The sequence below is a fragment of the Arachis ipaensis genome, chromosome B06, assembly GCF_000816755.2.
Source record: "Arachis ipaensis cultivar K30076 chromosome B06, Araip1.1, whole genome shotgun sequence".
NCBI lineage: Eukaryota > Viridiplantae > Streptophyta > Magnoliopsida > Fabales > Fabaceae > Arachis > Arachis ipaensis.
Genome location: NC_029790.2, coordinates 97,675,729 through 97,689,043, shown reverse-complemented (window position 1 = coordinate 97,689,043; position 13,315 = coordinate 97,675,729). Strand labels below are relative to the sequence as shown.

Below are 13,315 nucleotides of genomic sequence, written 5' to 3'. Positions count from 1 at the left end.
CTAATCCTTCCCTAGGAAGGGATTAGGACTTGTGATGAGTCAGAGTTGGTATTAGTTACTTGACTTTCCTTTATTAGTTAGAGGATAACTAAATAGAAGCAACAACCTTTTACTATTATACTTGGGAAAATCAACAAGGATAGAGATTCCGATTAATCTTCTCCTTGTCAAGGCCTTTTACTTCAACTATCTCATAGCCTCTTAACATTATTTGCTGCTTTAATTGATTGCCGTTTATTTTTTCGTTTCCAATCCTAGAAATTTCTCAGAAAATTCCTGACCAATAAATTGCACTCTTTTGTCAACTCTTTGGGAGACGACCTAGAAATTCTACTCCCAGTTAATTGATTCTAAATTATGACAACTTTTTTTAAATTGACAAGTGGAAATTTTGTCGGTTAGGAACTGTACTCACAATGCTACTTTTATAAAGATTTCTTAACCGGCATTTTTTTGTCCGTCAGTCCTGTAGAACAGAAACATATTATTAAAAAGGCTTCATAATTGGATTGTCTTAATAAATGCTTTGATTTCACTTCCTCAAACACTTGAGTTCAGTGTGAATCATGACTTACATATCTCCTCTTTCACAATAACTTAAGATAATAGATACAAAACAACCTTGCAAAGAAGAATATGGTTTACACAACATTGGTAAATTGATCAGAAAATAAAAAATAAGTTTGGAACACTACATTCTGGACTTGTTATTATTCTTAAAATCGAAGAGCAGTTGTCCATGTACCTTGCACACTAGGGCGCTTAGTTACATGCCTTGTCCTCAATTTGATCACCTTTATTCCCAACGCATTCTTTAGCCTCGTTGCGTGGTGAAGTACATCTTTTGGATCCATGTTCTTCACGCATATAACTCGCTCATTTTTGTTCTTTGTAATTCCCATCACAATCACTCATTCAACTTTTAGTAATTAGCTAAGATAAGATCCCCAGAGTTGTACCGTCCAACTTTTGTTAATTAATTAAGAAAGAAGAAATCTTACTATAAAAGGCCTTCAAATGTGAATGCTGACCACGAATAAGTTCAATAACAACCTCTAATTGAGGATTCTTCTCCTTAAATGCAGAAAATTCTGACTCCATAAAAGCCCTATTATTATTTAAAACAAAAGTAAGAATCGGCTCTGTAACTTAATAATTATACAATGATAGGAATCAGGGATTTTTTTATTAGGAACGACGAAAGAAAGCATCATGTTAGTAAATGCAGCATAGAAAGAAAAAGAAGAAGGACGAAATGGAGGGTACCTTATACCTCTATTGCTTTCGCCCTAATTTCAATAGCTAACAATGAGCTTCTGAAGTTGCCATACTTCTCTCAAAGCCATCACACAAAAACTGGAATGAACACAGCTATGAGATTATCAGATCTTAGTCCTAGTGTGTCTCTCTCTGTGTGATGGATGAATATTCTGAAAAGTGAAAATAGCCAACTTAGAGGGAGCTTGTGATTGACTATCAATATTGGAATCTAGAGAATTATCAACCAAATTAATACAAGATGCAATGCTATCCACATGTGCTTCTTGATTATTAATATTGTCCATAACCGAAAAAGAAAATCATAACTAAATCTAATTCTAATAACCAACAACAAGAACAACTAACACAGCAACAATAACAGAATAGCAAAATTTCACCTAGATATTGAATAATATTTAAATGATATTATATAAATTATGTCTCATAATATAAATTAGTCACAAAATAATTTGATAATTTAAACAATACTAATTTTAAGTTAATTGTTGAGATGAGAGGTAGCAATCAGCATACAAGTAACGATTCACACACCAATTATTTAGTAGCATTTTTTCTAGATGAAAGTAAGTAGTAACATATAATTGTGCCAAAAAGTCAAATTATAAGACGAGCAATATAAACATAGCAAATAAATTAAAAATCCAAAACTCAGCACCCACAACACAGCAAGGGATCAAAGAGGAGTAGAGGACCTACCTCGGGAACACGGGAAGGCGACGACGACAGCAAAGGGAAGCTTCCCTGGAGAAACCACTACTTCTCCTACAACAAGGAGGAACAACTACATAAGTTTAGTTGCTTGGTACATTAAAATGTATTTAAATATGTACAATAGGCCAACTCAGGCATAGTAAAACATTCGTGGTGATACAATAAATTCAAGCTTTCCCACATCTTTTATTCAAATAAAAGACTATTATTTTTAAGTACAGGTGTTGCATATAAAAGGTGAAAAAGGCTATCATACTAGCACAAGACACAACTCCAGTTAAGCATGGCCATCTTTATATACTAATTCTACCTATTGAATATGAGTTATTTGAAAGCTTTGAAGAAGTATATAGTTTGTACCCTAAATTAAGTATTAACGCATGCTTACTCGCGCTTTCTTTTTTTTTTTTGAAGAAAAAAATAACAAACTTTTATCATCTTAAGTTAGTTGAAAGTATTGTGAATAAATTAAACAAAATCATGAAAAAATGAGGAAGCTTGACATACTTGCAGAAGTTCTTTCACTCTAAAAGCTTTCCATTGCCGAAACTGTTCTGATTCTTGTTTCTAGATTCCACATTAACAAAAGCAAAATAAACAACAAGCGCAAGAAGAATTGATTATACTAAACTAGGTTTCAGTAATATTGATGCGATTGTTATTAACAAACGCAAATTTAGAATTTCATGATGAAAATAGCATATACAAAACTGAAAAAATAAATATAATTATCAAAGAGAGACATGGAGGAACTTACAAGAAGCTGCGATGGTGACGGGCTCATAGCGACAGCGACCGGCAAAGATGTTGCAACGACAAATCTGTGGAAGAAGAAGAACTTACATGAAGATTGAGAAATCACAATGTGACAGAGTGATAGAAAGAGAGAGAGCGCACGTGAGAGAGAGGAACATACATGAAGAGGATGGCGCGGCGGCAGGCTCGACGGTGGAGAAGAAGAAGAATCACAATGTGACAGAGTGATAAAGAGAGAGCGTGAGAGAGAGAGGAACTTACATGAAGAGGATGGCGCGGTAGCGGGCTCGAAGAAGAAGAAGAAGAAGAAGAAGAAGAAGAAGAAGAAGAAGCTCTACTCTCCGGCGCAAAGAGGAAATTGAGTGATACAGTGGACGCGAAAAGTAAACGCGGGGATGATTTTTTGTTGATAAAAATCGACGGTAGTTTTGTCGATTTTAATTAAAATAAAAATCAACACTTTAGCCGTCTATTTTATTTAACAAATTTACATCGTCCATCCAATTTCGAAAAGAAATCTCAATCGTTTAAATTTATCGACAGTAAAAGATGTCAATATTATAATTATTAAAATAGACAATTAGTTTGTCGATTTTAAAGGAAAAAAGTTTCACCCACTATTTCGTCAATAATGTGACGATAAAATTAAGGGGGTTAGAAAGTTACTAAAATAGTAGACGACATGGTCGTCGATTTTAATATTTTATTTCTAATAATTTCTTTTTCATTTTATCGACGACAAGCCGTCGAAATTCATCGACGGAAAATCTGGCCGTCGATTTTTAACGTCGATAATTATACTATTTCTTGTAGTGATCCTTCAGTAAAATAAAATTCATTGCCCCTTTGTTAAATTCTTACATCCAGATAGTTAGAATGTGAATTAATGAATACAACCCAATGTAGTATTTGATAGATGTTGTACATCGTAAATGATTACGACAAAAGAGAATCGCGCGGTAAGATTAGATGAAAAAACCAAGATTGAGTAAGAATAATAATCAAATTATCAAAAGAATAATAGAAGGGCATATCAATAAAATATCATAAAAAATTAAAATTTGTACCTTAGAAAGATAATTTTAACGAAAAATGAATAATACATTCTTATTATATGAAGTAGTCAAGGAAGAATAACAAATTAAAACATTAAATAAAATATTTTCTCTATAAAACTTAGACTCATGAACCTTATATGTGGCATTATATATAATATTTAGTCGTAGAAAATTAATTATTGAAATTGATATTAATATCAATTTATCTATTATTAATACACACGTGCATAACAAAGCTATATATTAACATAAATATCATATAAATATTAATTATGTATGATTGATAAATATATTATAATTATTACTAATTAGAATGATTGATAGTTAGTTGAGAAGAGAGAAGTGTTATTAACATAAATATTAGATAAATGATAATTATGTATGATTGACAATTATATTTTAATTATTCAAAATTAAAATGATTGACAATTTGTATAATTATTTATTAAATGCTGATTTTCATATAATTATAAAGAATATGCTTTCTTAAAATAAGTTGAGAAGAGAGAGGTACTATTAACATAAATATCATATAAAAGAGATCTTTACAACTCGTATTTTCTAACGAAAATATTGTCGAACACTTTAGAATTAAACTCTAAAAAGGTCTTCTGCACTTCTAAAATTTTGTCATGCACCTCTCTATACCCAGACCGCCATGATTGGTTCACAATATCTCTGTACCCTGAGTTTGTAGCCCAAGCCGTAATAAACTGAAAATGTCTATTTCTTTTTTACTAGGGACGACCTTTATAGCGCACTAGGATAGGTTAATGATCAGACTGAAGTCTATTTAATATTTTTACATAAGTCTCTGACAAAGAGATAATCATCAACTCTTGGTACAAATCTGGTCAAATTTTTTTGGTACCTCAATATAATTTTTTACCTTTCTGTGCCAAGAAAATCGTCTCTTGATAGTCTTCAAGTCAAACAGGTCACTATCTCCTAATAAGGCAACAAACTGATCTACGTGTCGACTCGAAAAAGATAACTATTAAATTCATGAGAAAAGAAGACTTCATTAAACTCACCAAGAACTAATAAATACTAGGGTAAAGTATACTTTTTGTCCTTAAAGTTTGGCAAAAGTTTCAAAAATACCCCTAAGTTTTATTTTATTTCAATTTTGTCCCAGAAGTTTTCGATTTGCATCAAATATACCCTCGACGGCTAAATTTTCAAAAAATTTAAGACCAATCTAACAATAATGCATGAAAATTATGCTTGATTTGTTTGTGTTGAGGGTTGTTCTTATGAAATTGTTGTTGAATTGGTCTTAAATTTTTTAAAAAATTAGCCGTCAGGGATATATTTGATGCAAATCGAAAACTTTTGGGACAAAATTGAAACAAAATAAAACTTAGGGGTATTTTTGAAACTTTTATCAAACTTCAGGGACAAAAAATATACTTTACCCTGAATACTAATAAATATACATTAGCTTCCATTGTTTTCATAGAAAAAAAACCTTCTCAACTCTAATGCTCTCACATTTTAAGGACTAAAAAAAAATCACAACTTTAAGAACATAGAAGTAGAAAAAAGTAAATGAATGTGCTTTCGTTGTGTGAAGATAATTTCTTTAAATAAGGACAAAAAATTAATTTTTTAACTATTTTTTGTCACAAAATAATAAGATTTTATTTAAAATAATATTAAATTATTAATATTTCAAATGCAAAGAAAATTTGACTTGGTCAATTAAATTTAATAAGATAAATTTCTCACAATATATGAATGTCTGATAATATTATGTCATCCCCTCTGAATTATCTGTTTTTTTGGTATTATCCTAATTATCTCTTTTATTTAAAAAAGACAAAAACTCTTCTCGTTCATGGTGATATGAATTTTTAAAATTAAGAAAGAAAAAACTCCCTTCTCGCTGGTAGCCAGATTCCATTTCAAAAATTGTAAAAATTGTAAAAAATTCTTCTAGTTTTTAGCGAGATACTTTAGAATAATTTAAAAAAAGAAGAAAGGGTATCTCACTCTACTAAGGATGGCAACAGGTCTCATGGGAGCGGGGACATGCCTCCGCCTCCCGTCCCCGCCTCCAAAAACAATCCCCGTCCCGCTCCGTCCCCGCAACGGATAACGGGACCTGGTACCCACGGATATTCGGATATCCGCGGGTTTTAAGGAAAAAAAATAGAATAAATAAAAATTTCAAAAACAGTTCAAAATAATCTCAATATATGTCCCGATTTTACAAATTTAAACCCTAAATCAAATTTTACAGCAATAAAATCTAATTTTGAACTCAAATTCATCAACTAACAGAATCAAAACCATAATCTTAAACCCATAAATCAAACCATAAACCCAATTTCTTCAATGAACAATCAAAATAAACTCAGTATATGTTCCAATTTTACAAATCTAAATCCTAAATCAAATTTGACAGCAATAGAATCTAACTCTGAACTCAAATTTATCAATTAACAGAATCAAAATCATAATCCTAAACCCATAAATCAAACCCTAAACCAATTTCGTCAATGAAAAATCAAAATATATATTAAAACCAATTTTATCAATCAGCAGAAACTAGCTATGGAGCAAAGTCGTCAGCGTCTTCGCTGAGCAGAGGCGACGTTGGAGAACAGTTGTCGTTGACGTAGCAAATCTGAGGCGTCGTGGAGTATAGGCGTCGTGTTGAAGAGACGTTGTTGGAGCAGAGTTGTTGTTGATGTCGTAGATCTGAGGCGTCGCACAGAGCACAGGCGGAGGCGGCGATGAAACTGTGAGCAGTGAGCGACGCAATGAGAGGAAGAAAGTGAGCGGCAACAGCAACGGAGGAAGGTAAGGGACGACAACGTGAGCGACTGAGAGGAATAATGCCGGGGATGCGGTGAGAAGGAAGAATGATTGAAGAAGGTGATGACTGGTGAGATTGTGAGTGAGAGAGAAAGGCTCCTCTGAGAGAGCGACAAGGAGAAGAGATGCAAATGAGTGAGTGACGGTGTGAAATTAGGGTTTATATATATAGTGTTATTTTTGTAATTTTATATATATAGATATTAAACGGGTACCCACGGGCGCAGGTACCTCTATCCCCGCCTCCGCCCCGTTTATTACATGGGTACCCGTACCCGTTTCCCGTGGAGAGAAAATGCTCCCCAAACCTGCTCTCCGACAAGTAAATCTTTGCGGATACCCGCCCCGCCGGAAAGAATTGCCATCCCTATGCTCCATTGTAAAAGATGAGTCCGCCACTCCAATGTTCACCACTACACATTTTTCGTTTATCTTTTTATATATTGGTATAATTTTGGTGTAATATTCAATTGTTAAATTTTATGGTATTTTAACGTATTGTCAATGCAAGGGAAGCATATTGTCAATACAAGGGAAGCATATTGTCCTGTTCCTACAATTTTAAAAAACACCATAAAATCCAATAATTGAGTATTGCAGACACTTTATCTTCTCCGGTATTCTCAAGCGCCAAAGCCAAAGCCAATTTTCATTATCGTTCCAGCCAAATTTCTTCTTCAATAGCCATTCATACCCGCTTTTAGTCGAGTATGTGAGAGTATTTGAGTTTGTCCAAAACCAACCTGTTTTATCTCCTGCCTGCTTGATAGGATCAAAGAGCATCAAATCAAGTTTAACTTCTTCCGGAATCATTGTGCAAAGAATATCCCACCGTCAATGTCCATGGTACCAGACATCTTCTAGCTTCAAGTGAGAATCAGAGATGTGCACAAAAGGAACCAAAGGAGCTAGCGTTCCACATGGTCGCCAAGCATGATACCAAAAGGATTGAGACATCCTGCCTGTACACCAATCAAAACCATCACGAAGCTTTTCTATTGTCTTATAAATCGCTCGCCAAGTGCTTGAAACATTATTAGAAAAACTGGATGAAAAGCAAGACCTCCCAGATAAATATTTTGCCAACATAATTCTTACCCAAAGCTTATCATTATTATGCAGTAATTGCCAAACAAGCTTTCCTAATAAAGCAAAATTTACACACTGGGTATCTCTAATTCCCAAGCCTCCATATTTTCTTGGAGTGACAACTTTGCTCCACTTGACATAATTTAAGCATCGCTCCCCACCTTTCCCTTCCACAAGAATTGTCTAAGCATAGAATCAATCTTTTGACAAATCGAAGTAGGAAAAAGAGTCACTTGCATCTGATAAATAGGAAGAGAAGAAGCAACAGATTTAATTAAGCAAAGCCTGCCTGCTCTGTTAAGGAGCCGACCTTTCCAACTAGCCAGCCTATTCTTGATCTTCTCTAAAGAGTCCGAAAAAATAGACCTAGCAGCTCGAGGATGATTAAGGTTCACCCCCAAGTATTTGCCTAGGTCAACAGTAAAAGGAATATGAGAAACACCAGACAGCATTTTCTTCCTTCTATTAGAGATATTTCTAGAACAAATAGCTTTAGATTTTTCAATGTTAACCTTCATATCTGAAGCTTTGCAGAACAACTCCAAGGTGTGCACAACATTCCGAACTTGATTTTTCTTCGCTTTACAAAAAAGGAGGAAGTCATCTGCAAACATCAAGTGAGAAACTCTAGGTCCTCCTCTAGAAATAGCCACACCATCCCAAATACCCTCGTCAACTTGTTTGGAAATGAAGCACGCCAATCTCTCCATGCACAAAACAAATAAATAAGGAGAAATTGGATCTCCTTGCCTGAGCCCTCTACGAGGTTGGAAGCTGTCCAATCTATTCCCATTCCAAAGGATGGAAAGATTTGAAGCCTGAACACAATTCATTACAAGCCGAATAATTAGAGAAGAAAAGCCAAAAGATTCAAGAGTGTGCTCAAGAAAATTCCAATCAACTCTATCATAAGCCTTTTCTAAATCAATCTTAAAAGCCATAGCTCCTTTTCTAGACTTTGTCCGCTTAAGAAAGTGAAGAACTTCTTGGGCCACAATAATATTATCAGGCGCTCCTCTACCATGTATAAACCCTCCCTGAGTTGGGCTAACAATCTCATCCAAAAAAGGTCGTAATCTATTAACCAGCACTTTAGTCACTAGCTTATAAATTACATTACAAAGGCTTATTGGCCGAAAATCCTTCAATCTAGTTGGAGGGTCACATTTAGGAATAAGAACAATCAAAGTTTCCAACAAAGAATGGCTTAAAGTCTCCCCTAAGAATGCTTTCTGAACAGTACGCCACACCTCATGACCCACCACATCCCAATATTCCTTGAAGAAAAAAACTTGAAAACCATCCGGCCCAGGAGCTTTGAACGAGCTCATATTATCCAGAGCTTCTTTAACCTCCAATATTGTTACTGGTTTAGACAAATTATCACAAGCATCCTGGCTAAGAGATGGCATAGAAATTTCTCCCATGCAATTAACCTCAACAGGCTCAGTAGAGCAAAAAATATTTTTGAAAAAATGAACGACCTCTCTTTGCAAAACTTCCGGATCATCAGACCAGGACCCATCATTGACCAGCAACCCATGAACCTTGTTAGATTTTCTTCTAATGATGGTTTGCATATGGAAAAAGCTAGTATTTCTATCACCATACCGAACCCATAGATCTCTTGACTTCTCGTACCAAAGCAATTCTTCCTGGGCCAAAACAAGATTATACTCAGCTCTCAATTCTTCCTCTTTGTGCTTCAAAATCAGATCATCGTCAGCCTCCATTTTTCGTTGAATACAATTCAAATAAGCCTCCAATTCCCTCTTTTTAATAAAAATATTGCCGAAGACCGTAGAGTTGAATTCCAACGAAGCTTCTTGAACCCCCAACAACTTCCTATGGATGCCAAAGTCTGTACTATTCCAAGATTTCTGAACAATGGCCTTGTAATCAGGATGCGTTACCCATGCCGCTTGGAATCTAAAAGGCCGGTTTCCTTTCTTGATATGAACTCCTTGACATCGGATAAGTAGGGGACAATGATCAGAGTGGGAACGACTGAGAACTTCCACAAAAGCTTCTGAAAAAAGAAGACGCCATTCTGCAGTACAGCAAGCTCTATCTAATCTCTTTGCAATTTCTCTGTTTCCTTGAATTTTACAGAACCAAGTAAACCGTCTTCCAGAGGTTGTCAGATCAAAAAGACCACAAGAATCTAGAGTACTTGCAAAGACACTACTGCGAGTCGAATAGTAATTACCCTCCTTCACCTCATGAACACTCAAAATATCATTAAAATCCCCAACCACCACCCATGGGTCCTGAATGCACAAACCAATATCAAGCAGATGACTCCATAATTCTACTCTATTAGTGGCTTGAGGGCTGCCATAAACCGCACTGCAAATCCATCTTCGCCCACCACCATCAATTTCCAAAGTTACACATTGATTCATAGCCCAAAGAATTTTACAAGAAAATTTTAAATTAGCAGAGAGGAACCAAATTCCTCCCTTATGTCCAACAGCATCTACAATCCCTACAGGATAATAGCCTAATCTCCCCCAAAATTCTTTCATAGTTTCAAACACAATATGAGTTTCCACCAAAATAAAAAAAGTTAGTTGAAATTTTCGTACTAACTCCTTACAGTGCACCCGAGACATCTTATTTGACGCTCCCCTTACATTCCAACTAATAATATTTAAATGGTCACAATCCATAAAAATAAATTAAATAATTGGAATTTATAATCATTCTACCTCACGTTGATGGACCCCTGTCTCCAATTGTCTTCTGGTGGACTTGCGTCACAGAACCATCATTCTTCTGTTGAGGTTGGTTCTCCAAGTTTGTTGTTGCACTAGCTTTATCAAGCTCTTTTTGTACTCAAGAATCCGTTGACAATGCTTCAATAGGTGAGTTTTGAAGCGAAATAGGATGCTGCCTTTTGTGCCCTGCTTTAAAAAAAGGAGTACTCTGATCCTTGAAAGCCACCTGAGTTGTTCCCAAAGAGCCAAGCGTGGATGGAGGATCTTTCTTTTCCTTAGGCTCCACCTTTGCATTTGATAAAGACTTCACCTTTGCATTTGATGAGGATCCAGCATGCATTTTATTAGACCCAAAAGAAAATTTTTTACTCACCAAATTGGAGCATATTGCTACATTGGCTTTTTTTGGCACTACATTGAGGTCTTTACCCACTTTTTCCTTGCCTTTTCTACTAACTGTAACCCATTCATCCTCTTTTGCTTGAGTATCCCTATTCATGCGTGATTCTTGTAAATTATCATGCACAAGACCCGCTGCTCCATGCTTCTCCATAATTGGAATTGATTTGGCATTAATTCCAAATTCAAAAGTTGAATTTTGATTTTTTACTGGGATTTGACTACCTTCTGCCGTTTTCTCATTGTTATCCACCGAAAACAGTGACGGTAAATTTTTCTCCTTCACCATGGTTTCCTTCCCAATGTCATTGTTGTTCTCTTTCGCACATTCTCTTGTTACATGCCCAAAGCAGCTACATTTTTCACAAATTAAATTCAAGTGCTCATATTTTATGTCATACATATGACCATCAACTTGAATCTTTTTTATGACTGGAAGTCCCAAGTTAATTTGCACACATGCTCTTGCATACTTTCCCCTCTCTGCAGACTTGGTGGCTAAATCGATGCGGATCGGTTTACCAACAGCTGACGCAATCATTTTCATGGCTTTCTCTTGATAATAGTTAATGTTTAAACCTGTGATTCTTATCCAAACCATGGTAGATCCAAAAGTGTTTTCACAAGGTCTGAATGAAGAACTCCAAGGTTTAACCGCAACATAACTACCAGTAATCATCCACGGTCCTCCAAGGAGAACTTTTTCTCTATCCTCCAAGAGATCAAATTTGACTAAGAAATAGCCAAAACTGACATCTAGTACCTCATATCCTTTTTTGGTTCTCCAGACTCCTTTAAGCCTGTGCGTGATCGCCGTATAGCTAAAGTTTTTTCCAAGAACTTTGATCACGATGGCATCTTTGTAGGGCTCTGCCAATATCTCCTTTGCTTCTTCAGTGAACGTCACAGTTGGTATCTCCGAATCGCCTTGCTTACCAACTACTGTAGCCATCTTATCCCCATCAAGAGAATCAGCAACCTCCAAAGCTCTCCTTGTTGAGGCACCCACAACTTTATCTCTGAACGATATCCGCTGACCTTGAATCTTGTTATTGTCTTCTTTAATTCCCTCCTTTTCACCTGATGCATGCCCACCTCCACTCTCCCCCTTATTGCTCTCGCCGGCATGGCCGGCTGCCTCGCTATGTGCCACCCTCGAAGACTCTACCCTGCTCTCTCCACTCTCCATTTCAAAATTCTACAATTTAGATTAAAATTGTTGCAATTCAAATACTTCTACTAACAGTTTGGTTGGGCTTACCAACCATATATGTGACGTGTTTAGCAAATTAATTAAAAGTTTAACAATACCAAAAAAATTAAAAGTTCTTTTTGGTATCTTAAAAGAAAATTAAAAGTTTAAAACTCTATTTCTGTACAATATTCAATATTGTTGATTGGTGAGGAGGGGTTGAGCAGTTATCTTCGTGGTTTTGGCTTTATTTTGAAATCGAAAGTCTTATTCTATATTTTTTTATTCCCCCCTTTTTAAAGAACTGAGATGCCTATATAGTCAAAATTTAAGCTTCTATTGAAATATTTATTTAATAATATCTCTGGTGCTTAATTTATTTGAAATAATAAATTTCAGTAAATAAGTGCAAAATTGAAAACAAGAGTCGTCATTTTAAATTTATAATGAGAGGATAAACTAGAATTAAACTTATTTTCAGCAAAGACCAGTAAAATATTTTGAGAATTAAATGTCTTTTTGATATGAAAAAAAGTATAATTTATATCACATATTTTTATGTAAGAATGTGTTTTCTATTCACAAAGATACTACTATAAGCATAAATGCATGACCAATTACAATTTTTTAATATAAGTTTTTCATGTTTGATTGTATAAACTAATAATTAGAGACGGAAAGGAGAAATAAATAATTAATTTTGTTGAGTTTGGTAAAGTGGGTAATAAAGTTCGGATTTGATGGGGGGCTTATAGCTAGGATGGGAAATAAGGGGACGCCTATAGAGAGAACATGTTTCATCGAATCATTTGGGATGATTACCTTATCTTATACTTTAATTTAATTTAATTTGGATATGGTGGTTGGTGAGATTAATTAGAAAGTTTAATTAACTTGGTATATGTGGCTTGGACCTGGACGAGAGTAGAATCAAAGGTTGGTGAGGATGTGGACCCCACATAGTGCAGCCCCCAGAAACAGTTCTTCAGATTGGAGAGGACAACGCATTTTCTTGTTAATTTTGATTTTGGTACTTTAGAAGTAGGTGAGAGACCGTGAATCATGAAAGGTTCTTGGGAGAATTTTTGGGTTTGTTGTAACGTAGAAAGTGTAACGCGTGGCTCGCTTTACATTTGTGAATAAGTGACGTAAGAATTTACCGTCAAAAGAAAGTCTGGATGTGTTTGGCAAACATCCTGAAAAAAAAAAAAAAAGAAAAATATTACAGCTTTTTGAAAATTTTAATTTTTAATTTGGCTATTTTTTTTATAAATATAAAAGTGGTG

General features: G+C 35.0%; 1 pseudogene; it reads right to left on the bottom strand.

Annotated features, from left to right (window-relative positions):
- On the bottom strand, window positions 683-2,060 carry LOC107648311 (annotated as a pseudogene).